The sequence below is a fragment of the Strix aluco genome, chromosome 2 (assembly GCF_031877795.1).
Source record: "Strix aluco isolate bStrAlu1 chromosome 2, bStrAlu1.hap1, whole genome shotgun sequence".
NCBI classification, from domain to species: Eukaryota; Metazoa; Chordata; class Aves; order Strigiformes; family Strigidae; genus Strix; species Strix aluco.
The window spans coordinates 83881916-83908603 of NC_133932.1; the positions used below are offsets into that span (position 1 = coordinate 83881916).

Sequence of the window (26688 nt, forward strand, 5' to 3'; positions counted from 1 at the left end):
TATTGTTCCTTCAAGAACATAAAATGTTTTAATATTTTATTTCATCATTTCATTTTCTCTCTATTTCCATTTGTCTTGCTCTGCTATATCAAAGTAATATGGACATAACTAGTATGAATATCTGATACTTTTTTTTACTGGTAAAATGATTACAGTTTATGTACTATGAAGAGGTAACATATATCATGAAGCAAGATGTTGAAATAGTAATCTTTTCATTCTCTCAAGCAACATAACATTTTAGTTGCAGGTGTTAATTTAACATCCCCAAGACCCATCATTTCAGGGCTTGCTGCCATCCCCGCAGAGTTGTTAGCTATGTCCCCCTCATTGAGTAGGGTGGGCCCTGGGGGTTGATCATGACAGCCATGCTGTTAATTCCCTGTCCATACGGAGGTCCACTGCCCATCATTCCTCCTTGATTCATGTTTGGATAACCAGGAGGCCTGCTCTGGATGGAGTTGGCAGCAGAGTGCATGGCGGCGGCAGCCGCCTCTTGTGCTTTGTGATTCATGCCGCCCGGGGCAGGGCACATCCCCATCCCCACCTGAGGTGGCATATTCACCATGCTGGGTCCGTAAGGTCTGTTCCCCATGGTGGCGTGGCTCATCCTCCCCGGAGGAAGGCCGCTGTACGGTGGCACGCCAGTCTGCCCATGCATCTGGCTCCCTGCTCCCATGGGGTTCATGCTTCCTCCCATTCCCAGACTGGGGTAGTTGGCATTGGACATAGCGTAGTTTGGCTGCCTGGGATAACCTCCTTGAGGTCCATACTGCCCACCCTGGGGTCTGTAGCTTCCCATGGAGTTCTGCTGGTATGGCCCCATTCCAGCATGCATCTGTCCTCCAGAAGACTGACAGGGAGATAAGGCTGAGCCAGGCTGGGGTGACCTGTACTGGGGCATCTGAATGTTTCTCTTCATGTAACCTCAATCTTGCGCTATGCTTGACTTGTTCATGGAAGGATGCATGATACTGTTCGACTGGCCACTGGGCGGTCGGGGTGATATCTGATTGCCTGGTACTGCAGCAGCTGAAAGTGGACCAGAGCGGGACTGAGCAACACTAGCTGGAGATCCATGTGGGGATGGGGAGGGTCCTCTGATGCCTGGCAGGTAAGGAGAGGTATGTGGAGAGAAAGGAGACTGAGCTGGGTTACTCTGCTCTCCTTGACTGCTGGAAATCCCTGATGTGCTTACTCCAGGACTCAGGGCTCTGTCTGTACCCATGGGTAGATCATCTATTGAACCAGAAAGGTCTGACAGGCTAGAAGGTCTGGACTGAAGATTCACGTTCATATCTTCTTGCCCTTTACTGGAAGCCATTGAGGGAGCAGATGATGCCTGGGACCCAAACGACTCTTGAGATAACTCCTGAGGAGGCGGGAAGCATTGCTGGGAGTAGGCAGACTGCTGCTGCTGTGGCTGTGACTGAGGGTATGAAGATGAATGTTGAGAAAGAGCCGAGGAAGCCGTCTGCTGAGTTTGTTGCTGATGATGATAGGGCGACTGTGACCGCTGCAGTGAGTAGGGAGGCTGATTCTGTTGGTGCTGCTGGGCTGTGGATGGCTGTTGAGGACATGGAGTTGGGGACTGCTGATGGGGCAGCTGGGATTGCTGCTGAGAATACACAGGCTGCAATGTCTGAAGTTGTGGAAGTTAAGACTGAGGCTGTTGCTGCTGCTGCTAAGAAGGCTGAGAGTGAGGGGTCTGGGATGGGGTGCTTGAGCACTGGGATGCTTGCCAAGCCACTTTCCATCATTTACCAGCAGTCCTGGCTGACCGGGGAGGTCCCGACAGATTGGAAATTGGCCAATGTGACGCCCATATATAGGAAGGGTCGGAAGGATGATCCGGGAAATTACAGGCCTGTCAGCTTGACTTCAGTGCCTGGGAATCTGATGGAGCAGCTCATCCAGAGTACCATCACACAACACATGTGGAACAACCTGATGATCAGGCCCAGTCAGCATGGGTTTATTTAAGGCAGGTCCTGCTTGACAAACCTGATCTCCTTCTACGACAGGGCGACCTGCTTATTGGATGAGGGAAAGGCTGTGGATGTTGTTTACCTTGACTTCAGTAAGGCCTTTGACACTGTTTCCCACAGCATTCTCCTGACAAAACTGGCTCCTTGCAGCATGGATGGGCACACGCTTTGCTGGGTAAAAAACTGGCTGGATGGCTGGGCCCAAAGAGTTGTGGTGAACGGAGATAAATCTAGTTGGTGGCTGGTCACGAGTGGTGACCCCAGGGCTCGGTTTTGGGGCCACTCCTGTTTAACATCTTTATTGATGATCTAGATGAGGGGATTGAGTGCACCCTCAGTAAGTTTGCAGACGACACCAAGTTGGGTGGGAGTGTTGATCTGCTCAAGGGTAGGGAGGCTCTGCAGAGAGACCTGGACAGGCTGGAGCGATGGGCTAAGGCCAACTGTAGGAGTTTCAATAAGGCCAAATGCCGGGTGCTGCACTTTGGCCACAACAACCCCCAGCAGCGCTACAGGCTTGGGGAGGAGTGGCTGGAGAGCTGCCAGTCAGAGAGGGACCTGGGGGTGTTGATTGACAGCCGGCTGAACATGAGCCAGCAGTGTGCCCAGGTGGCCAAGAAGGCCAATGGCATCCTGGCCTGTATCAGAAATAGCGTCACCAGCAGGGACAGGGAAGCGATCTTGCCCCTGTACTCAGCACTGGTGAGGCCGCACCTCGATTCCTGTGTTCAGTTTTGGGCCCCTCACTACAAAAAGGACATTGAATTACTCGAGCGTGTCCGGAGAAGGGCAACAAAGCTGGTGAAGGGTCTGGAGCACGTGTTGTACGAGGAGCGGCTGAGGGAACTGGGGTTGTTTAGACTGGAGAAGAGGAGGCGGAGGGGAGACCTCATCGCCCTCTACAACTACCTGAAAGGAGGTTGCAGAGAGCTGGGGATGAGCAATAAGCAACACGACAAGAGGTAATGGCCTGAAGTTGTGCCGGGGAAGGTTTAGACTGGATATTAGGAAGTATTTCTTTACAGAACAGGTTGTTGGAATGGGCTGCCCAGGGAGGTCGTGGAGTCCCCATCCCTGGAGGTGTTTAAGAGTCGGGTCAACATAGCGCTTAGGGATATGGTGTAGTTGGAAACTGCCAATGCTAGATTAACAGTTGGACTAGATGATCTTCAAGGTCTTTTGCAACCTGGACGATTCTGTTATTCTGTGATTCTATGATAACATTTACATTTCCATCAACACAATAAGTTTCTAATACTGTAGAGAATACAGCTGAGAAAAAGCTTCTAGGTCCCAAAATTGTGGAACTTTCCATATGCGTGTTTTATAAACTAAGATACATATTTTGTGGGAAGTTTCAAAATTCTGGTCCCTAAAATGATTTATATTAAATCCATGAACAGGCAAAACTGAAGTAATATCTGCATTTCATTGTTTACTTTCATAGCTCTCTTGTGTTTGGGTTTTTGTGTATGTGCATTTTATAGAAGAAAGTTATGTAGACTGTGTTTCTATCATAATTATCAAGTATTTCTAAATATTAAACACCCTAACAAGTTGTTTTTATATTTCAAACACTTAAGTTTGAAATGACTGGTATTTAGCTTTCAATCCATTATGCAGTATATTCTGTGAATGATCACCTTGATTTCCTTGTGAAGTAAGTGTGTTCATTTAAGTGTGGGTGAGTTGTTAAACTATTTCATTAACACTATTTTGTTTTATTTTTTCCAACAATCTTGAAAGGTATACAAATGCAGATTGCAATAAATACATCTCATGTCAAGGTCCTGACTAGAATTCTTATAAGAATCTTCCCTCAAAAAGTATCATAGGCAATCTGTTAAAGAAAAATTAATTACAGATGTATGTTACATTGCTCTGACAGCATGTCATCCATGGACACACTTGATGATAAAACTCCCCAGAAATAAATCTAAAAAAATAGCAAAAAGAATAAAGAAGATGTGAGTTATCATAAGAAGAAAATGCTCTAAGTTAGGGTCCATTATTACAAAAATGATAAGGAAGAGAATATCACCATATACTGGGAAATAAATAGGATTTTAGGTATAGCAAATTCTGACTTCAAGAGTAGGAATGTTTGCCATTTGAAATTATTGAGTTGTCAAAGCAAGACGGCAGAGTGTAATAAACAGTATTTGTGCCTTTGAAAATCTTACCCAGGGATTTCACAAGTATTTAAACCTGAGATACAACATTTAATGGAAGCAACAGGTGAATAACATATTATCAAATATTTAGTTTCATCAGGGAAGCAGGCATTTGAGCGTTTAAAGGACAATTAGGGATAATAAGGAAACCAGCTTCAGCATATGTATTTTTGATACAAATCCGCAGGAATGTTTCAAGAAGTATTCTGAAAGTTACGGCTATTCTTCATGACATTGATACCAATCCTTATGTCGTTTACATCTAAATATTAGTTAATGGGCTTCTGTTTTGAAATGACACCACATGTAAATTGACTCTTACATATAGACTCTTAGGTACAAAGTCATGAAAGGAAATAAAAAATTAATTGGCATTGAGAAACTTTCTCAACACATGGAACACATGGAAATTTCTTTGACATACAAGATTAAGATTTGTGAAATGTGTCTCTTTACTCCTTGCTTTGAAGCAGATTTCCTAATTGATGTTATGTGTCCCTGACTGTAAAACAAGTACATTAATACAATTTCATAGAGTTTCATAGAAATTTGGTATTTTTATAAAGTATATTTCATACATTTATGATGCGAGCATCCAGAAATGCAACCTGGTTAGAAGGGAAAATTACTGAAGAAAAGAAAATGTCTGCTGAAAAATACTGACAGAGAAATTGCCTGCCAGACTGGGAGTGGTGAGCCTGGGAACTAGACCTTGGGACCAGAAGCATCCTTGAGAAGTGCAGCTAGTCTCTTTGAAGTACAACAGGGGTACCTAGAAACTGGAAACATCCTGAGAGGCTATCAATAAGTGTCAAACCAGGAAACTGTAATGACAGTTTATCATCTGAAAAAGTATAAAACAGTCTTGGAAAACAAAATTGGTCTGAAAGAGCAGAAAACATCATCATCTATTCACTGTTACCTCAGGTGAGAAATAGAAATTAACAGCATCTATTGGCTGCTCAAAGTGGTGGTGTTATATGCCCCCTTATGGCTCTATTATAAAAAAAGGACTTAATTTTTATCAAAAATGGAACATCTGTCTCCCAGAACTTCCCATGCTGCACACACTTTCCCTTTCCTAAACAGGCTGAATTCTCCAACCAGAACTATCTACAAGATCTTGGACTCTCCCTGGAGACACCTGGCTGACTCAAGACTCTGTGACACAGATCATCTTTGAAGTGAGACTGTCTGTTATCTTACTGTTCCTCCTTTGGGCCTACTTTTGGGGTTAGTTTGGTTTGCCTTCATACTTTGTGGATGGTTGGGTCCCATTCTGGGATTAGTTTGTCCTCCCCTTAGGGATGATCTGGTCCTTTCTGAAATCTGTCTAATTCATTTCATACTGGTGTTATAAGAAAGTAGATGGACATTCCATGGAAACTTTGGAAAAGAAATTTGATATTGCTAATAAATACTATAGGAATCATTCCTAAAGTCTTTACCAAGATCATCTGTTCCACATCCTTAAGGAATGCTTAGCATCTTTACAGAATATATCAGATATAAACAAAAAAAAAAAATAAAAAAAAATCAACAGTTTCTCTTTCTTCCTTTTTTTTTAAAAAAAAAAAAAAAGTTGAAGTTAGGCCTTAGAGGTTAATATTAAAAAAAAAAAAAAAAATTATATATTTTATGATAATAGTACTGGGAAGAACACAACTAAATTCCCAACAATTTTATTGTGAATACATCTTATTATCTGGAAGGAAGATTAAAATAAAATTATATAGTGCGCAAAACAAAGTTAGAGATTTAGCACGTTTTTTGTCTTGTGTATACTTATATAAAGTACCCCTGATTCTGTGATATGTCTTTTGGGATAAACCTAATATTGAGAAATTAACAGAGAAACAATAATGCCCAGCAGTGTGATTAGCAATTTCTTATGCAATACTAGCACAGTACAGCTGTAAAAATTAAATGCAACTAGCTAATGGATGAAATACCAGGAAGTGTTGATTCAGAAGTCCTAAAACTATTCACGCATTTATGTATAAGGCTTGCCACAGACTTCTATAGAGTTATTATCAGAAAACCATAAAGCCCAGTAAAGGAAAATGTTGAATTATGAGAAAGTGAATGAGAAATGCATAAAAATGAAAAATAAATATATTCTACCTAACTCTACAGGTATTGGTTTCACTTGAAACAAATTAAAGTGAGTCAGTTTCTTAATGTTTAAGCATATTTTTTTTTTTCTTATAGGCAAGACAGAGTTATTTAAAAAAAAAAAAAAGTTTCTGTTGTTTTTAACAGAAGGAGTACTGAGATCTACTTGGCTATATGACCTCACTGAAAAATTTCAAATTAATGTTTTAAATCGTGTATATTAGAAATAATTATTAACAAATAATAATACCTTTTTTTTTTGACTGAACCGACTGTGGAGTGTCATTGTTTGCCATGAAACAGAAAGTGCACTCTGCCTCCAGTATTGCCTCTGTCTAATGGAAACCAAAACCTTTTTTTTTTTAATCACCTCTGTGTAAAATCCTTGTGAAAGGCTCTAGAACAGGGGTTCTCAACCTTTCCTTCACCACAGACCTCCTTTAAATACCTTTTGTGACCATGGACCTCCAAGATTTTATTCAAAATTTAAAGCACTAGACTGCATCAAATATTTATTTCAATTTTCTCATGAAGAGTCTTCAAATTTGGAGAGAAGGGGAAATAAGTTAATCTGTTAATTCACACACTCTTATTATAATATCTTTATTGCAATGATTCCATATGAATTTAAAATAATAGCATCAGCACTCTTCCTGCTCAAATGGCTCATTTTATGGTATTTCAGTGTGCTAATTCTGAATTTCATGCCAATTTTTACTTTAAAATTTGATGAAAAGTTTTTACAATTCTTCTCACCTTCCCCCCTTGTTTGTCTGTGTTCAGTCACCATATATTTTTGTTTACAGGTCCAGGGCCACCTCTTGGAGGAACAGACTTCAGCCCCGTTGTGGCCCTAAAGAGGGCCATTGGGTTATGAAAATGTCTTTAAGAGAAAAGCTACCTAGTTAAAATGGGTCCCACTAACCATACCAGTACCAAATATACTAGTGTGTCAGGGCAGGTGAGAAGGGGGGGGGGGGGGGGGGGGCAGGGAGAGGCTTGTGTATGAGAGGAGCATTGAGGGGAGGGGACTGTGGGAAAAGGAGGTGCAGTGTGGGCCAGACCAAATGTTTCTGGGCTGGACATTCTCCACCCCTGCTTTAAGCCTTCACAGACCCCCTGTGATGACATTGTGGCCCCCCCAGGGGTCCGCGGACCACAGGTTGAGAACCACTGCTCTAAAAAGGGAATCTAGTCAAATATCACTTAATTTTGTGTTTGAATTCACTTCTCAAGAAACAGCTTTGCAAGGGTGCATGACCTACTGAGCGTTATGACATACAACTGCACAACACAGTGCTGCATTGTTGGCTCTGTGCTTCTTAAAATATTGTAAGTTTGCCTGTTCCAGATTCTTAAATACACATGTTCAGACCTTGCTAATGGCTATCAATATACAGGTGGGAGGGCTAACTGGAAGTGGTGGTGCACCCTTCCCACAATTCCATGAGTGTTGTTCCTCTTCTCTACACAGCTGTCTCACTCTTACCCCTACCTAAAGAAGATTTCCCACTCACTGGAAAATCAGATGCTCCAGTTGTCAGGCTACCACATCTCAGCTCAATTTTATGAGGATCTCCATTCTGGTTATACATGTTATGCATATTCTGAGAGTGCTTACTTGATGATCTCCAACCATTTCACTTCTTTTTCTCAAAAACTCAGATCATCTGATGAAATGTGCACAACTATGTTTGAGTAATCACAGCTAGTGATATATGGACTACTAGGCAGCAGTTCTTCTCATTCTAACTTAGACATAACTCTAACCATCAGGTGAGTCATTTGCTGAATACATTTCTCTCCATTTTACTTCAAAGGCAACAGAGAGGAACCCAAAGTTGACCTTGCCTTAAGAAGAAGATGGGAGTAGATAATATCCTGAGGTTCCTCCCAATTCAAGTGATGTTGATTTCATAAAATTAGACATATCCAATCTTCAAGAACTTAGGTTTGGTTTCCTGACCAGACTTACAAGTAAGGCGGAGTGACTGAGTACTCTCTTGAGAAACTTAGGCACCTGAGACTTCTAAAAGAAAAAAAGATTGGTTGGTTACTATCTGGGCTGTACCAGGCTCAGCTCTGGTATGTCCCTTCTACATAATGGTGGCTTGGGCTGCTGAGAGAGAGCAGTGAGAAAGTCTGCATAAAGACGAGGAAGTCACAGGTACAGTTGGTGGTGGAACTGGGTGAAGTGGGATCATTAATACCTCAAGGATTCACAAGGGAAAAAAACAGAAGGAAAGGTGTAAAAACCTAAAAGACCAAAGCCAGGGGAGGCCAGGCAGGTGGCTTGGTCTTTTCCAGAACTGGTTGGGGATCAGTGGTGTCAGGTCAGGCCTGGCCATCAGCATCCATAACATTGACAGTGCTGGGCAGAAAAATAAGGATATCTTTCAAAGTACAGTTTCATTTATTACTAAAAGTAAATTACTGATATCAAGAATTAACTAAGATGAATAATAAAGCAAAATAAAATTACCCTTTGAAAGATTATTGAGACTGTTTTCTTTAGAGAGACTACTGTTTTGATATTAAGTAATTTTGTAGTCCCAGTATTAGAAAATCCTGCATCACAATGTCAGACTTGTTCTGCTGGTTTTGCCTAGAGAAGAAGAGTTCAATTTAAATTAAAGATATTCCCTTCTTTGGGTTCTTTTCAGTAATTCCACCTCAGGTATATAAATGCCTTCAAAAATTAACTCCATACACTAAATTTTGTATTATTTATTCACAAGTAAATTTAATTTTAATTTTATTATAAATCCTGTGTTATTTTAGAAAGGTTTTTTTTCTTTGTAATTTTCTTTTTCTTATGTTAATAGCATAAATCACACTGCAAAATATGCAGCTCTTTTCCGAATATCCATCTATTTAGTTAGTCATATTGGTTTAAAGGACATTAAGAATAAGACCAGAGTGCATTTTTGAGTGAACAGCTACTTTTAGGTTGGATTTTTTTTAAAGTGAATTATGTTTCGTTTTCATCTTTTCAGGGAGAATTGTTTAAAGAACAAAGACATGCAAAATTGATCCTGAAACAATGGTATGAGCATCATCCAGTTACTAATACATAATAATGATTGCTTTAGCAGCCACATCCACTTAAATAAATCTTTTTATTTGGATTTATTCTGTAGCATATCTGAGATTGCAAAAACTGCATAAAATTATTTTGTGATTGATACTGCTCATAAGTGGGTTTACTTCCTTTGTTTTTATTATTTAAGTTTATTACCTCAGTTTTCAAAATACTGATTATCCTTTCTTCTGAATCAATTTGTTCTCTTTTCTATATCCTTTTCTCTGTTGCCAGCTCTACTAGGCAAAAGGTACAGATTTATACAATTAGTGTATCTGTCTTCTGCTCCAGCACTTCTACTCCAGGTTTAGGCAGCCATTCCTTGGGGACAAAAGGCCATACGAAGACATGCATTATTAATTCTTTCATTAGGTGATAACTTCCTTGAAAATCAGGTTTAGGCACCTTAATACATACTAGACTTTTACCAGTGACTAAGAATCTTACCCCACTTATTTAATCTAGATAAATACTTAATTCTATTAGAAGGCTTGCATTTCACATTTATTTTTGTGGACTTTCTCCTATATTCTGCTATTGTAGTTGCTGTATTCTTTCATTAAAAATTATGCTGTAAGCTGTTGTTTCAAATTGTTTACACAAAATTTCACTGCACTGAATTTAAATAAATGGAAATTTGTTATAATAACAAATCACTTGCCTTTTTTTTTTTTTTAAACAAAACAAGAAATTGAACTGATTTGTCAGAGTAGAATGAAAGAAAGAGGTTATTCCTAACTGAAAATTGTTGCTGAGAAAGCATTTAATGAATTGCATTTTATTCAAGAGAAACTATTTTCAGGTTGATACTAATGTGCTACTTTAAATGTTGTGTTGGTTTGTTCATTTGTTTTCTCTAGAGAAAAATTTCTGTAATCCGTAAGTGCAGTCTTCTTAGTTGTTCTGTGTTCCATGTATTGGAATTGATAGCTTCTGAAAAGATTTTCAAATTAATTTTGATTATCTAGTTTTACAAGGGATTTCCTGGTTGAACCTTAAGTTTTTTTACCTTACCAATGGCTTAAATTTCATGTAAAATTTCGTATGATAGTGTTATACTACTCTCTGTCATGGATAAATTTAGGGGTGAAATAACCTCAGGAATAGAAACACACCACCCAGTGACTTAAAATCTAATATTTTCCTCTTAAAGTTGGATGGGCATAATGGGTGTGTAGCAATTTTTATTCTACAAAACACACATACGTGCTTATGCACACTCAGAGTCTGCACAGAACATGTTCACATCAGCCAACTGGGCAGATGCAGTAAAAATCTCATTTGTCCAAGCATGCTTTTAGGTAAGCTTCACCATATGACAATTTTTAATTATAATCAAACACCAAGAAAATTTGTATAATATTTATGACCTTTAATACCTTTATGTAACAGCAGCTGTGTTCAATATATTAATATTATCTAGTATAGTTTAATGTAATTTTTTAGTTTTGCTAAATAATAAATATCTGTGAGTCTGTAGCTAGAATTTGGCAAAGAATGAAATTCGCTTCACTTGAATAGATTATGAAGTACTCAATTTACACGAGTTCCAGTGAAATACCAGTGTACAGTATTTTAGCTGGATAAGCAGCCAGCAGGATTAGTTATTTGTATCCAAATGTAAAAACTTCAACCCTCTTTTTTTCATTTTTTATATGATTAGAAAGTTTTCCATAGATCTTTAAAACAGCCTCATAAATGAGGTCATGTGTTGTGCTTCATTTTAGAACACCTTTTTTTTTTAAAAAAAAAAAAAGTTTAAAGTACTTGTTTCCAATTCAGGAGCAGTTTCATGCAATACTTTTACTTCCATTGCACTACGTTCCAACCTTTGTGTCACTTGTTTTTGTATCCAGTATTCCCACATTAATTTATTTTTATCAGAGCCTGCCTTTTATTTTTTTTTTAAATTTTTCTTTCCCACGTCTTTGCTAGTGTTGCAAATAAATCAAAGCACAAATGCACCCATGAAGTCAATCAAGACACAGTGGATCTCTATTCTATGTTTGCAAACTAATAACTTAATATTCATACTGTATTTCATTTCTTCCAGTTCTTATGCCTGTTAATTTTAGCAATATTCACCAAAGATTTTGACACTCAAGAAAGTAATGAATATTAAGATTCAGCAGAAGATGTATATTGTTATCAGGATCCATTGTTTAAGATTATTATTTATTTGAAGTTTTGATATAATTTTCATATAAATTAGTTGTTTCTCAACTGTGTTTTTCAATTTCATACTTCCTCAAATTACTGTAATTTGACTCCTGCTGTAATCCCACATTCTTTTTTATTTTTTCCTTTTCATTTTTTTCCTGGTTGGTATACATTAGGATTCTTCCAGTTAATATGTACCTTCCATTTTGGGTTGGAATATCAAAGCCTGAAAGAACTCTATGCATGCCAATATAGAAGCTACAATAGAAGCTCATAGTAGTACAGCTGTCCCTGAAGGTATACTTCCAATTAAAAAAATCCATGGCTAAAACTACTTATCTATTTTTATGTTCTACTGAATGGAAAAATAGTTAATATAACCAAACTATAATCCTGGAAGCCTAAATTTTGTAATTTCTAGGCGTTAGTGCACATTTTCCTTTAGCTAGGCAAGTCTTTTAAAGCCAAACTGTTGTGAGCCTATTTGCATTACTTATCTGACAGGGTATATTTAATTTTAATAACAGCAAACTCTCCTGCCATAAATGAAAAATAACATTGAAACTGCATACAGCTTTTACTGGTAAAACCCGCCTTATAAAGAAATCTTTTTCATTATGATGCATTATTATTGCTATCACTTTTAGACTCATTCTTCTCATTCTTCCCTTTCTTCTTATCCTTTCTTGAGAAAAAGATAGTCAGTGAATTTGGGGCCAGCTTCAGCTATTCACAAATTCAACCTCTGGTTTTCTTCCCCAGAAGAATTAGATGTTTTGGGTCACATTTAATAAAGGGAAAAACCAAAACCAGACAGTGCTGTCTCTACACCAGTTCAACACTTTACTCAGTCATTAGAGCACTCTTAAATCTTACTTAAATACTTTGTTGAACTGAATGAATTTTATGACATATTCCCTACCTTCTGATGTGAGTCACATTCAGTCTTGATGCTGTTCCACTTGGTATTCAGTGACCTGAATGTATTACAGTATTACACCATGGCAATGAGGTCACTAAGACAGAAATTTATTTTAAATCTTCTTCATACTGATTCAGAACGGAGACCTCAAATCAGATCCTGTAATTTTTAAGAGAAAGCTCTGAATGAATTTCATCCTGTGTGTCTAAATCAACAAAATTCAAAATGCAAAATGTTACTTTATGATGATTAAAACACAGATACAACATATATAAAGGAGTCTGTTGTTTATCTCTACTGTAGTAAGGCTTATCCTTAGTAAAGTGTTTGACACTATCTTCCGTAACATCTTTATAGGCAAGCTGGCAAAATACATGTTAGATAAGTGCATGATGAGGTGGGTTAAAAAAATGTCTGAATGGCCTCAGCCCCAGGGTTGTGATCAGTGGTAAAGTCCAACTGGAGGCAAGTTATAAATTCTGCATTTTGTGGTCAGTGCTAGGACTAATGCTTCTTCACATCTGCATTAATAAGCTGTATGGTGGGACAGAGTACATGCTCAGCAGGTGATATAAAACTGGGAGGAGGGGCTGATAGAGGGTTATGCTACAATCAGAGGGACCTCAACAGTCTGGAGAAATGTGCTGAGAAGAGGCCCTTCAAGTTCAACAAGAGGAAATGAAAAATTCTGCACCCTGGGAGAAGTGACCCCAGCAACTGGTACATGCTGGGGGCTGACTGGCTGGAAAGCAGTCTGCTGAGAAAGATCTGGAATTCGTGTTGGATAGCAACTTGACCATGGGCCAGCAGTGCACCCTTGTGGCAAAAAAGGCCAAGAGAATCCAAAGCTACATTAGAAAAAGCATTGCCAGCAGGTCAAGGGAAGTGAATTTTCCCCTCCACTCAACACTGGTGAGGCCACAGATGGATGACTGTGTCCATTTCTGGGTGCCCCAATACAAGATATATATGTATTTACTGGAAAAATCCAGAAGTCGTCCACAAAAATGATTAAGATTGGATTGGAGCACCATAGGAAACCTCACCTAGCCTGGACACAGACAGGATTGACACATTAAGAGCTCCTTCTCAATTCCACAGATGGTGATGCCTGGCCATTCTTGGTGGAGTGCTTTTTCTGGTTAATTCCAATAACGAACAAGACTCTGGCATTCTAACTAGTTGTGGTGGGTTTGTGTGTGGTGGGGTTTTGGTAGTGGGGGACATGGCTACAGAGGTGGTCCCTGTGAGAAGCTTCTCAAAAGCTCCCCCAGCTCCAAGTTGGACCTGTCTCTGGCCAAGAAATTGGCCGAGCCAATCAGCAACGGTGCCTGTGCCTCTGTGATAACATATTTAAGAAGGGGAACCTGGGAGGAGAAGTTGAAGTTGTGAGGGAGATACCTATACAAACACCGAGGTCAGTGGAAAAAAGTAGGAGGAGGGGGAAGGTGTGCCAGAGCACAGACTCCACTGCAGACCATGGAGAGAGGTTAGGGTGTCTCCCTGCCACGCATGGAGGTCCATGGTAGAGCAAGTGGCTGTGCCCAAAGAAGGCTGGGACTCTCAGGGAAGCCGACACTAGGGCAGTTTGTTGCTGCGGGGACTACAGTCCATGACAGGCACCCACAATGGAGCAGTTCATGAAGAGCTGCAGCCTGTGGGAAGGAGTCATGTTGGAGAAAGTTCATGGAGGACTGTTTCCTATGGGAAGGACCCCATGCTGGAGCAAGGGAAGAGTGTGAGGAGTCCTCACCCTGAGGAGGAAGGAGCAGAAACAATGGGTGATGAACAGACCACAAACCCCCCTGTCACCCTGCACTACTGGCGAGGAGGAGGTAGAGAAATTTGGAGAAAATCTGAGAATGGGAAGAAGGGAGGAGTGGGGGGAAGGTGTTTTTAAGATGTGGTTGTATTTCTCACTGTCCTACTCTGATCTGATCGGTAAATTAAGTGGTTGTGGTGATGGTGTTCAAATTAAATTGCTGTTCTTTTTCTTCCCCAAATGAGTCTGTCTTTTGCCTATGATCGTAACGGGTGAATCATTCCTCCCTGTCTTTGTCTCAGTCGCTGAGCCTTTTGTTTTACTTTCTCCTTCCCATTCCTGAGGGGGAAGGAGTGAGCAAACACCTGCATGGTGCTCAGTTGTCTTCTGGGCTCAGACCACAATACTAGTTATACAACCTCCCCCAGTGGTTGATGTCCAACTTCTTCAAGGTGCAAGTGGCATTCAGCAACATAAGATAGAGCAACAACAGGTCTGTGATGCACCTCACTGTGAGAGTAACCAGTCACTGGAACAGGTTGCCCAGAAAGCCTGTTGAATCTCCATTCTTGGTGAAATTCAGAAGCCATCTGCACATGGTCTTGGGCAGCTAAGAAGCTGGGGGTTGGACTAAATGACCTGCAAAGGTCCTTTCCAACCTTAACCATTCTGTGATTCTGTGGTCTTTTATATGAGGAAAGGCTGACAGAGCTGAGACTGTTCAGCCTGGAGAAGGGAATACTCAGGGATTTTACCAATGTGTAAAAATGGCTGATGAGAGGGAATGAATATGAGAAAGCCAGACTAAACTCAGTAGTGCCCACTGACAGGAGAAGAGGCAATGGACACAAGCTGACATGAAAGAAATTCCATTTAAACATTACAAAACCATTTTTATCATGGAATGGTAAAACCCTGGAACAGGTTTCCAGAAAAGCTGTGGAGACTCCATCCGTGGAGATGGTAATGGAATAACTTTGGTTGGGAGGGATGGCTTGAGATTTTTGAGTCCAACCCCCTTTGTCCAAGAATGGTCAGCTGGAGCAGATTGTCCTGGTCTGTGCCCAGTTGTATTTTGAATATCTCCCAATAACCATGACCATTCCAAGATAATTGAGAGTGGCCTCACAGTAACATCAGCCAGGTCCTTCAGCACTTATGGTTGCAATCTGTCAGAGCCCATGGACTTATGTGTGTCAAGTTTGTTGAAGTGTTCCCTCACCTTGTCTACAGAGGGTAAGATTTCCTTGTTCCAGACTTTCCCTCTGATCTCCAGGGCCTTGGACTCCTGAAGGCCATTTTTAATGGTAGAGACTGAGGGAAGGAATTAAGCACCTCACCTATCTCCACATCATTTTTTACCAGGTTCCCTGTCGCATTCAGTGTCAGGACTATATTTTCCCTAGTCTTGTTTTTGCTCTTTATGTACTTGTAGAAGCCTTTGTTGTTGCCTTTCAGGTCCCTTGCCAGATTCAGATGCAGGTCACCTTTGGCTTTCCTTAATCCTATCCCAGCAAGATCAGACAGTAAATTTAAACTTCTGGCTAACTTGCCTTTGGTTCCACATATTGTACACTTCCTTTTTGTGTCTGAGTTCAGTTAGGAGCTCCTGCCACTTCCACTTTGTATCCTACTTGTCAAGATGGGCTGTTCTTGAGCTTGGAAATGATCTTTGAACATCATCCAGCTGTCCTGGACCACTCTTTCTCTCCAGGGATGAGTCCCATGGGATATGATCCAAAGCAGATCTCTGAAGAAGTTGAAGTCTACTTTCCAGAAATCCTAGGCTGCATTCCTGCTTTTTACCCTCTTCGCTTCTCTTAGTATCCCAAACTCCACCATCTCTTGATCACTGCAGCCAAGGCTGCCTCTGACTTTCACATCCATGACCAGTTCTTCCTTGTTCATAAACACCATATCCAACAAAGCACCTTTCCTTCTTGGTTCCTCAAATACCTGAATTTGGTAATGGAGGTTGAATTGTTTTGGTTTGGTTTGGGGTTTTTTTGTGTTTGTTTGTTGTTTGTTTGTTTGTTTGTTTTTGTTTCATATTCTTATCAGAAGTTTGTGGGACTGAATATGGAATACTTGTTTGTTTTATAGGTTCACCCTTGAAATACAAAGTAGTAAGGAGCAAAACCCACATAGGCATGTTTATTTCTTCATAAGAAAACAAATGAAAAACAGTCAAGTGAGGAATCAAACAAGTCAGAGCCAAAAGCACTGTATGGAAATGTGAAGTCTACTTCTTACTATGGTAGCCAAACATCTGCTTTTGATTTCTTGTGGGGTGGTAGAGCACTGCGAGATGTTAAACCTCCTCATTTTGCTGGTGGTGAGGCTGCTGTTTTTCACACAGTGATTAAATTCTACTATGGTAGAACACAGTTTTGAAATCCATTCATGTTTTCACTGAGTCCTTTATGTATTTCCATTGCTTTTGGTTTTTGAAAAACACAAAAAAAAAATAGGGAATATCAGAAATATCAGTGTGTGAGTCTAAAATAATAGTTGACTTATCAGCTGCTGGATTCCATGGGCATATGATAATCTCTTCTATCAGTTCATTTATTTCTTATATCTTCAAGATTTTGTTTAACATTTTCCTTAACATGTCTATAACATAAAAATAATAGGTCCAACCAGACCAGAAGTCAATCTGTTTCATTGGTTTGTCTTTAACAGTAAGCAGCAATAGATGCTATATGGACAGAACAAACATGTATGTGTAGAGTCTTAGAATAGTCTTCCAATCACCATGTTTTTGGAGGTCAGGAGCTTCCTGAACCATGTGTCCACAATTAATAGTATAACATGATTTTGTATTTTTCTAAAGTTCTCTGTTATTTATGTATCACTTAACAAATATTCATATTCAAGGTTTTCATATTCAAAATACAAAAATATTTATATAAAAAAGCTTTTTATTTTTATTTTGTTCTTATTCCAAAGACAGGCATTCAGTTATTATAAAGAACCAAAACCAAACCAAACCAAAACAAGTTTGCAAATATCCTAAGTGTTTGGGGTTTCTACCATTTCTGAGAGAGATAAAGTATACTTCAAGTGTCTTGACAGGTATTTATTACCCTCCCCTTAAATATAGCAACAATAGACATTCAAAATATGGAACACCCAAAAATTCTTATGTTTAGAAGTTTTTCTAACTGCTTATTTTCTGACTCCCTGATAATTGCATACATTATTTCTTGTCCTATACAGTCCTGCATAAAAATAATCACAGTCAAATTAAAAGTGTTAAGACTTTCTTTAATCGTCCCAATGATCATTTCAATAATTTCCTACACCTCATCACTTCTAAATTTGGTAAGTATACATTTATATACAATCACCTCTTCTAGAATTTATTTACAGAATCACAGAATCATCTAGGTTGGAAAGGACCTTGAAGATCATCTAGTCCAACCTATTTAAAAAACTGGAACTAAAATTTCAGCGGAAAGTTTAACATTCTGTCTCACATATGATATTCTTTTAAATATACATAATAATGAGATTTGAATTCTGTGCAACAGTTGACTCGATTCATTTTATCACCCATCATACTCCTTGAGGATTTCCTCAAATCAGTTATTTCCCATTTTCCAATTATGCCTCTGATTTTTCTTGCTTATACACAGAACTTTGCCCTTGTCTTTATTGAATTTGATCTTATTGATACTAAACTATTCATCCAATTTATCAAGATGATTTAAATTCTGGTTTTGTCCTCAGAAATTGCAACCATTTCCAGCTCTGAGTCACCAGTAGTTTTTATATGAACCCTTTTTATTGTATTATCTAAATAATTCATTAAATTATGTAATTGAACCTGTTAGAGGTACTGGACTCCATCTGAAATGTTATGATAGCTTTGCGGAGGCTCTCAAATAAACAAGGAACCACCAAAAATTAGAAATTTATTGTCAGCACAATTAAATAGCCCTCCACAAATTACAGGTTCGAATGTCTGTGAGAAGAGAACAGAACAACTTCCTAGGATTTAACAACAACCAAAACACAGAACAAAGCCCCACTCCCTAGGGTTTAACGACAACCCAAAACTCTCACTCACCTGACAAGTGAGGGCTCTCAACCTTGATGACCTGCTCAGGGCAGCGTCCCGACCCAAGTCACCTTGAGGAGTTTCCTTGGGCAGCATCCCAACCCAAAGGGAGAGTCCTCAACCGCAGCGTGCAGCTCCAGGGGACGAGCTCAAAATGGCTCCCCCAGGGGACTCCATTTATACCCAGGCCGAATCTGACCTGTAGTCAATAGCGGCTCCCATTAGCCAAAGGTGCCAACTACCATGAAACCCTGAGAACAAAGGCAATCAGTAGCTGCTACACTTCAGCAGCCAAGCCCTATTTTCAGGTGGGTGCACCTGCCACACTTGTGAGGCATTGTTAACTACTCTTTAAAGTACATGTTTTTAGTGAGCTGTACACTCGTCATACTACTGTGCCACTTAGACCTCATTTTCTAGGTTTACTTATGAGGATGGAAAAACAAACCAAACCAACCAACCAACTAAACCAGATATGTTACCTTCTGCTTTTTCCTCTTATCTACTAAATCAGAAGCTGTGTTGAAGAAAGAATTTAAAATTGTTTGGCTTGATTTGTTCTTGACAAATCTACTGATATGAGTATTACTGTAACACTAAAAAGGCCCAATCTTGTATGAGGATGTTACAGTGAAAACAGCCATGCAAGCAGAAAACAGATGGATGATCCCTGCCTCGTGACATTGATGAGTTAAATATAGTACAGGAGATAACAGATGCACTCAGATAGACAAGGGAATACTCAGAAAGAATGAGGCAATATTGGTCAGTGAGAGAAGGAATGATCTGTGCACAATAGCAGTCTAAGCATTATTTAGTTATTCCTGATTATAGATAGATCTTAATTTTATAATACATATTCTTGCATTTATTCCAAAATATCTACATATATATTTGTTAGTCTTTTTTCTTTCTTTAAACATACTCACAGATGGTTATAGTCCAAAAAGCTCCTGCCAAAATAATTTCTTTTATCTGTCATTGTGCCCACCTCCCTCCCCATACCGTTTGAAACATTTCAGTAGTTTCCCATTATGTTTCAAGTCAAATTCATATCAGTTACTTGATTAGCTTACTCCACATTTCTTAACACCTTGTCTTTACTTCCCACAATTCTACTCAAAGGATGGCAGCCTTTATTGCATCTCTGTTTCTATAACAAGTGGCACTTGACAGGATCTAGATTTCTAAATAGGTTTTGAAAGTAGCCAAAAAGTTAAGTACTTTCCATCAGACAAATGATCCAAACTGCCTAGTTTTATTTTTTTAAAATGTATTTAGTGGAAGAGGGCTGCAGCTCCTCTGTGCCTCCAGAGGATATTATTTAGATGTCTGCTTCCTGTCTGTGTAGGAATCTATATTTCTCTGAACTCGTAAGATGGGAAGAGTTTTAGATCACTAAGACGGGAAGACTTTTGGATCACTGAAATTATTTTATGGTGGTCTAATATAAATAGCTTTTGTGATTTAACCCTGGTAGGCGGCTAAGCCCCACACAACAGCTTGTTCACTTCCCCTCCTGTGGGATGGGAGAGAGAATCGAAAGGGTAAAAGTCAGAAAACTCATGGGTTTAGATAAAGACAGTATAATAGGTAAAGCAAAAGCTGCATAGCAAGCAAAATAAAATAAGGAGTTTTTTCACTCCTTCCCATCAGCAGGCAGGTGTTTAGCCATCTCCAGGAAAGCAGGGCTCCATCACATGTAATGGTTACCGGAGAATACAAAGACCATAACTCTGAACATCTCCCCTTCTTCTTACCCCAGCTTTTATTGCTGAGCATGGCATCATATGGTATGGGATATCCATTTGGTCAGTTGCAGTCAGCTGTCCCAGTTTTGTCCCCACCCAATTTCTTGTGCACCCCCAGCCTACTCACTGGTGGAGTGGGGTGAGAAGCAGAAAAGGCCTTGACTATGCGGAAGCACTGCTCAGCAATGACTAAAACATAGGTGTGTTATCAACACTGATTTAATCACAAATCCAAAGATTAGCACTGTACAATCTACTGTTAAGAAAATTAGCTCTATCCCAGCCAAAACCAGTCCACTGATATCTCATCTGTTCACTGTCAAATCACGTGCAGAAGCCAAAGTCAAATTCTTTCATGTCTCTTCTGAATTTTTCATATAATAGAATTGTAAAATGCTAAAATATTTTGCTAAGCTATATCTATAATGTTAAATAAAAGATGGCCTAGGATCAAACTCTGACCCTAAAGCTAAATGGCCCTGTTTGGCTAACACCCATTCCATTAAGAAGTACCTCTAAAATAAATTTGTGATGGAGAGTTGTGAGAGACTGAAATGTCCTACGACTGTCTCAAAGCTTGCTTGTGTCTGTGCAAACCTCCAAGAGAAGCTGCTGCGGCCTGTGGATTGGTCTGGGGGATGTCATCCAGAGAAGCGGGAGTGTATTGAAGGATGCACCCCCCCACTTCTTTGCGGTTGCATTGTCCAGACTCTTTAGACAAGCCTCAAAGGAGCAGAGGTGTGCTGAGCTGGCCCCATCCTGTAGCCATTTGTGGCTCTATTGTGTAGGCCAGACCCCATGCATGCATTGCTAATGAACTGACAAGAGGCAAAAGTTCCTGCCCTGAAGCCAGATGCAACAAAACCTGTTGCACCAGAGAAGAAAAAATGAAAGGCGAGCAGATATGTTAATCAGCAGATACGATGAACTTAAAAAGACAGCAGAAAATTTTCTCAGTTTGCATCTACCACTGAAGCTTGATTTGTGTGCACCCACCACCGAAGAATTGAAGACTGAGGACCAACGGGACGCCGCTGGATCCATGGTGGTGACTATTCTTGCAGCCCTATCCCGCATCCTTTCTTTATTTCTGTCTTTTCCTTCCATTCAGTCCTATCGCTACCCCTCTTCACTTCTTTAATAATAAAAACCGGTTTGGGTGTATGGCATTTGACCTCGTTTGTGTCTTAATCTTGCTCTTGGGATCATATCAAAACCTCCCCCACCATTGGATCGGGACGTTAAATTGGTGTCACGGACAGGATCCCTAGAGATGAAAGTGCCGTATTGCCTCGCTTTGTTAAGTGGGACCTCTCAGAAACATAAGGGGGCAGGTTTGTGTTGTGTTTGGAACTTATGTGCTGCCTCCCTGAGAGGAGCGATTCCCTGTTTTATACATGAACAGGGTTCTCAGGAAACAGAAAGCACCTAATTAAGGTGCGACCTCCTAACAGTGAATACGAGGAAGAGTGGATAGTAATATTGGGTTTTTGTATTAATTAAGGTGTGGCCTACTGAGAGAGAAAAGGGGAAATTTGGATATTAATGTGTGGCCCTCTCAGGACGATGACCCCTTTGTGTTATTTTTTGTGTTAGATTAAGGTGTGACCTCCTGAGAGAGAAGAGGGGCAACATGGATATTAATGTGTGGCCCTCTCAGGACGATAGCCCCTTTGTGTTAGAAAAAAAAAAAAAAAAAAAGGAGAATGGCCGCCCGGAAGGCAGCCGATGCTTGTGATTATGTCCCCTCCCCAGTCGAAGGGATAGATAAATTATATGACCTTTTGGAGGCACATCAGTCTCGTCCCTCACTCCAGGAGCAAGATTGGGCAAAATCCCATTGGTTTCAACCACAGAGTGTAGTGGATAGGATAAGGGTGTTGCAGAAGGAAGCTAATGTTAGGAGGGGGAAAGAAAAAGCTATACTTTGTGCAGTATTGGGAGCAAGTCTGGCAGCAGCAGTGGAGGATAGAAAGCAGAGGCTTTGTCAGGCTGATACTGTAATTGACTCCCTGCAAGTGGTAATAAAGACCCTGCAGGAACAGTTGAGAGAAAATAAACAGTTGCTGGAGGAGGAAAGGAACCAAAATGTGATATTAAAGGAGGAGCTGAGAAATCAACTTTTGAGGGAAGTAGAGATGAAGCTTTCAGAGAAGGGGATACAGCAAATCTATCCCCAAGGAGATTTGCAGAAAGCAAAGGAAACTGCAGAAAGCCCCTCCCATATGTATCCTCTGGTTAAAACAGAGTATTTGTATGAGGATGATAATGACCGTCCTCAGGTTATCACCAAAGAAGTCCCATTTATAGCAACTGAATTAGCAAAGTTGAGAAAAGATTTTGCAAGGACTGCAAAGGAAGCGGAGACAGTGTATGTGTGGAGAGTGTCTCTGTCAGGGGAGGATGGAATCTTGTTGTCAGAGAAGGAAGCAGAAGGATATTGGGGTCCAGGTATGTTTCTAACTACTGGTAATCACCAGGCCCTGTGGTCGTTAACTCAGAGAGCTGCGTACTGGGCTGGAGGGCTGAACCCCTTGGAGAGGGGAGATCCCCTTGCCATAACAGGTACAGTGGATCAGTTAGTGGAAAGTGTGCAGAAGGCGGCCTGTCTCCAGATGATGTATGATCGGGAGCTCAAGCCTAACCAGGGCTTCCCGATGATGATGCTTGTGGACCCAGAGAGGATGAACCCCCTGATACAGGGACTTCCTGACTCCCTGAAACCCATTGGCATTCATTTGCAAGGGAAGATTCAAAACACCCCAATGGAGAAAGAATGACAGCCGCTCTGGAGGGCATAGTGACCTCTGACCATCGGCGGCTGGGGAGGAAAGTATGGTCATGGGGAGAGGTAGCCCAGGAATTGATTAATTTTGGGAGAAAATATGGCCCTGCTGGCAGATTGTCCCAAAGAACAGAAACCAGGCTCGTACGGGCTGCAGAGCAAATTAGTGGGTGACAATCATCCATGAGGAAGGGCCAAGGCTTGGGATCACCCCAAGGTCAGGATTCTGGGAGAGAGAGGCCCCTAACTTGACAGGGGCTGTGGCACTTAGGGCTTCAGAAAGGCATTTCCCGGGACTTGATGGATGGACTCCCGACCCAAAAATTAGAACGACTTGTGCAGAACTGGCGGATGTTGCTGCACAAGGTCTCCGGGTCCTTGAGTAGGATGGAGAGGTCTGTCGCCTCCTGCCCCACCTGGGGGACGACTCGCAGGTGGCACACCTCCACCCCCATGCAGTATACTTGGAAAGCCAAAGATGCTCATGGAAAAGAGCACAAAATTAATACAAGGTGGATTATTTCATCTTTCCAATTATAACCCACTTCCGGTTCTCAAAATGAACCGAGAATACTTTTCTTTCTTCTTGCAGGTAAAACCCCATGGAGAAAAATATCCTGAGCCACGACAGGGGATCCTTATGTAAATTTAAATTCTTGTATAGTATTGATGTTCATTGTCTTATTAATATTTTTAGGATGTATTGTCTATCATCACAGAAACTGCTTTGGGTGACCGTTCTCCTCTCCCTCAGTTCCTGGGGAGGCTTTGGCTCTCCTAAATGCTAACCGAGAATGGTGGGTCAGCAATTTGAGTACAGTCCATAATGGGACGAGATTCTGGACTGAGGATGCTGATCCCTGGCAACTCCATTTTCCTGGAAAAGGTATTTATTGCCTTAACTGGACAAAAGAGAGAGGAGTACGAGTTGAGGAGAGTGTTTGTGAATGGACTTTATCTCCAGCCTTTGATTGTTATGATCCCTATTACAGACCCTATGATTGTTCTAAATACCAAGGGAGATGGAACTGAACACATGTAAAACTCACAATAGTTGGGTAAAATGTTCATACCAAGAACCTATAGGGGAAGGTTTTAAAGCGGTAATGCGAGACCGGTTCTTTGACGTGTTGTTTGGAAATTGTCTACAAGCTAATAGTACAGATAAAAACCATATAGTACGGGTGTATCAGTGGGCATGGCAACTCCAAAATGGAACTCGAACTTATTTTGACAAATTTTGGTCTACAACCAACTGAACGGGTAAGGGCGATTTGGGGTGCAACTGTAAATGGCGACCCAACGCAGGAGCCTGGAGATGCAGTTATTGTTACTTTGAAGGTGAAATGACTGTGGTGGGAGGACCCCTAGGACCTGAAAACCATTTATATTATGAACAACCAATAGACACTGAGTCATGGGAAGGTCCCTTTGCCAATGGGGCCTGGGCTTTAAAATGTCATTACTGGATTTGTGGGCAACATGCCTACCAGAGGCTACCTCCAAATTGGACAGGAATATGTTACATAGGGTATGTTAGACCATTGTTTTTCTTATTACCAGAAACCCAGGGTGATGGGTTAGGAATTAAAGTGTATGATAACCTAATTCGAAATAAACGATCTATTGACACCACCCTGACAGGTGGTAGTACCCAAAATTGGGGAAAAGGTGAATGGACCCCTCAATGGATCATCCAACATTATGGGCCTGCCACCTGGAACCCCAATGAAGTGATTAGCAGTGCTCGAGAACCTATTTATAATTTGAATCGCATTATTTGATTACAAGCTGTCTTAGAAATTATCACCAATGAGACTGCTCATGCCCTAGATCTATTAGCAGACCAGGCCACGCAAATGCGAACTGCAATATTCCAACATCGTATGGTTCTCGATTACCTGTTAGCTGAAGAAGGGGGTGTTTATGGTAATTTAAATGATTCAAACTGTTGTTTAAAAATTGATGACAATGGTCAGGTGGTCAAACAAATAACTTCTGGGATTAGGAAACGAGTCCATGTCCCTGTTCAGACCTGGAAAGGTTGGGAATTCCATCCCTTCTCATGGCTTCCAGGTGCTCTGTGGGTTAAACGTATCTTGTTTTATATGTTATGTGGCTTGGCTATGGTAGTGTTTTTACCTTGTTTGATTCCATGTTTTATACAATTGATTCAAAGCATTGTATCGACCATGCAATTTGTCTCTACTGCTTCGCCCAATGGCGTTAAACAGATTCGTGCCATACATAAAAAGGCACCATCTATCATACAGGTTGTATAAATGCATGTGTTCCTTCTCACTTACAATGGCCACCACTCCAGTCACGGGGTGATATGACATCCCTCTACCTTACTGGGGATAAGCATAGCAGTGAACTACCCATGAAGACGAAATGAAAGTACCCAGGTCTAAATTACACGTGCACTCTGGGCTGGGAGCGTGGAAATACATTTTCCTGCTGTGTAGGCAGACCCCATCTCCAGCGAGGCAGACCACCATCTTCAGCTCCACAACTGACAACATACCCTTTTGATACTTAATTCTGTGGCGGTTACTCTGGTAGCTCTTCTTATGCTTTCCCTTGTGATATACGTGTGTTGGTCTTGTAAGTGTCCATGTAACTTGTTTCATAGTTGTACTTGTTTTTGTGGACAACCACCTTCTCCCCGCAATCCCCAAGGGCTGGGAGCATGTCTTTACGCCCAGCCTGGGACACATTTTGGTTAAACATGTTAGGTTAGAATATTGTTAATTGATACTGTTACCTTTGTTATATGCTTGGTTAGAATACTGTTAACCATTGTTAGTATTAATGTTGTTTTATTTGTTGCATGGTTTGGTCTTATTACTGTTTTTGCCATGTACTATTCTCTGCTTTATTCAATTAATTCAACACGTTGTAACAAATATGCAATTTATGGCCACCTCATCACTTGATAATGTTAAAATATATCCATGTGGTGTACCAGCCAAAACCTTCAATTGTGAGAATTGTATGGACAGATTTTTTCCCTGTTTTCTTTTGCTATATGATTTTGTCATGTTAATGTTTCTTCTCCTTGCTATATAATGTTTCATATTTTATATAATTGATTACTACTTCATTGGATGAATTCATATTTTATACAATTGATTATTATTTCATTGGATGAATTATAAAATGCTCTTTTCTGGCCTTTTCTAAACAACTCTCCTTTCCTAAAGCCGCCATGGGTCCTAAAGCAATCTTTGAACCACGGGGTGGTGTGAGAGACTGAAATGTCCTACGACTGTCTCAAAGCTTGCTTGTGTCTGTGCAAACCTCCAAGAGAAGCTGCTGTGGCCTGTGAATTGGTCTGGGGGATGTCATCCAGAGAAGCGGGAGTGTATTGAAGGATGCACCCCCCCACTTCTTTGCGGTTGCATTGTCCAGACTCTTTAGACAAGCCTCAAAGGAGCAGAGGTGTGCTGAGTTGCCCCATCCTGTAGCCATTTGTGGCTCTATAGTGTAGGCCAGACCCCATGCCTGCATTGCTAATGAACTGACAAGAGGCAAAAGTTCCTGCCCTGAAGCCAGATGCAACAAAACCTGTTGCACCAGAGAAAAAAAAACTAAAGGTGAGCAGATATGTTAATCAGCAGATATGATGAACTTAAAAAGGCAGCAGAAAATTTTCTCAGTTTGCATCTACCACTGAAGCTTGATCTGTGTGCACCCACCACCAAAGAACTGAAGACTGAGGACCAACGGGACGCCGCTGGATCCACGGTGGTGACTATTCTTGCAGCCCTATCCCACATCCTTGCTTTATTTCTGTCTTTTCCTTCCATTCAGTCCTATCGCTACCCCTCTTCACTTCTTTAATAATAAAAACCGGTTTGGGTGTATGGCATTTGACCTC

General features: G+C 40.6%; 1 pseudogene; it reads right to left on the minus strand.

Annotated features, from left to right (window-relative positions):
* Positions 1 to 215: 215 nt before the first annotated feature.
* On the minus strand, positions 216 to 16120 carry LOC141920038 (AT-rich interactive domain-containing protein 1A pseudogene; annotated as a pseudogene).
* Between the last annotated feature and the right edge of the window lie 10568 nt (positions 16121 to 26688).